The sequence below is a fragment of the Chinchilla lanigera genome, unplaced genomic scaffold (genome assembly GCF_000276665.1).
Source record: "Chinchilla lanigera isolate Chin_1 unplaced genomic scaffold, ChiLan1.0 scaffold00036, whole genome shotgun sequence".
Taxonomy (NCBI): Eukaryota; Metazoa; Chordata; class Mammalia; order Rodentia; family Chinchillidae; genus Chinchilla; species Chinchilla lanigera.
In genome coordinates, this window is record NW_004955437.1 from 144,631 (window position 1) to 146,137 (window position 1,507).

Here is a 1,507-nt window from a genome sequence, read left to right on the forward strand (position 1 = left end):
ATCAGCCATGGCTCCAAACCTGAGACCACTGAACTCGGTCCACAGCCAAGCGAGCGCGGAGGACAAATGGGGGGCTCGCAGCGAGCAGCCTGAGCACGCATCCGAGGAACAGCCCGCCGCTGCAGCTCACCTGCTCCAGGAAGAGACGCCCGGGCCGCGGGCGTCTCCTGACCCAGCAACAAGGGACGTTTGCCCAAAGCCAGGTGTCCTGTGTTAGAGACAGCAGTGGCCACGGTGGCCCGGCTGTGGCCTTCCTTCCCAAGGGTCTCTGTCCGGAACCGGCTCTGCAGCCTCGGAAGCAGCAGTGCAGGCTTTAGCAGTATCGGTTCTTCTGAGATCTGCAAAGACGGTCGGCAATCTCTGGCCAGACCGCGGACAGAAGCCTGACCGGGGACCGGGGATATAGCTCAGCGGCACAAGCACCTGCCTGGCAAGCGCAAGGTCCTGAGTTCGATTCCTGGTACCAAAGCAAAACAAAACCTGAAAACAGAAGCCTGACTGGACTTAGCTGAGGACACCACCCGGAGGATGCTTGAGCCGACACCCCAGTGCTCTCTGAGGACGCACCTGGCCCCCAGGGGCTAAGGGGTTATGCTGAGGGAAGACAGAAAAGCTGGAACACACGAGACTGCGCCAGCCCCAATTCTCTCGTGGGCAGGAGGAACTGGCCAAGGCGCATTCACGGATCCAAGGCCAGAGAAACACACATCCAAAAAACAAAAAAATAAACAAATAAGTAGAAGAAACACACCCAAAGCTTCCGCCTGTGAAGGCAGAGGTTCAGCCGGCAAGGCCACCACCGAGCCCCCTGAAGATGTCCCTTCGTACCCTTCCTAGGACCTGGGGGACACGGAGGAGGCTCTAAACTCTGACCCTTAGGTGACCACAAAGTCATCCCCAACATGAAGATTTTTCCCTGCCTGCTTTTGTAGCAGAAGTCATTTTCCCAAACCAAACGCTGTACACAAGTCCGGCGTGGTGGCGCACGCCTGTAATGCCAGCACCCGGGAGGCTGAGGCAGGAGGATCATTGTGAGTTCGAGACCAGCCTGGGCTACAAAGTGAGCTCAAGGCCAGCCTGAACTGCACAGCGAGACCCTGCCTCAAACTGACTCAATAAATAAATAAATACAAACCACTGTACACAGAATCTTCTCTCCGCTTCGGGTGCATGGAAACTGCCAGTGAGGCGCCTTCTGGGGTAACCGTCCCCCGCAGAGCCTGCATCCCCCCTAAGGGGTGTGAGTGCGGCAGAACTGTACTTCAGATGTCACCCAAAGCACATTCTAGTGAGAAGGAGCCCCAGACCTCAGCCTCGTTCATTCTGCTCTTTTGGTACGAGCATCCTTCTCCCCCAGGAGACCACTTGCAGAAATTTCACCTGTGGTGATAAACTTTCCCAAGTGGCTCCCGCAAACGCTCTGCGTTCGCCTGCGCTTCACCCCACCTGTGCCACGCATGCCCCGTAGTGAAGACGAGACAGCCCGGTTTCCTCCGCACAGCGGAAC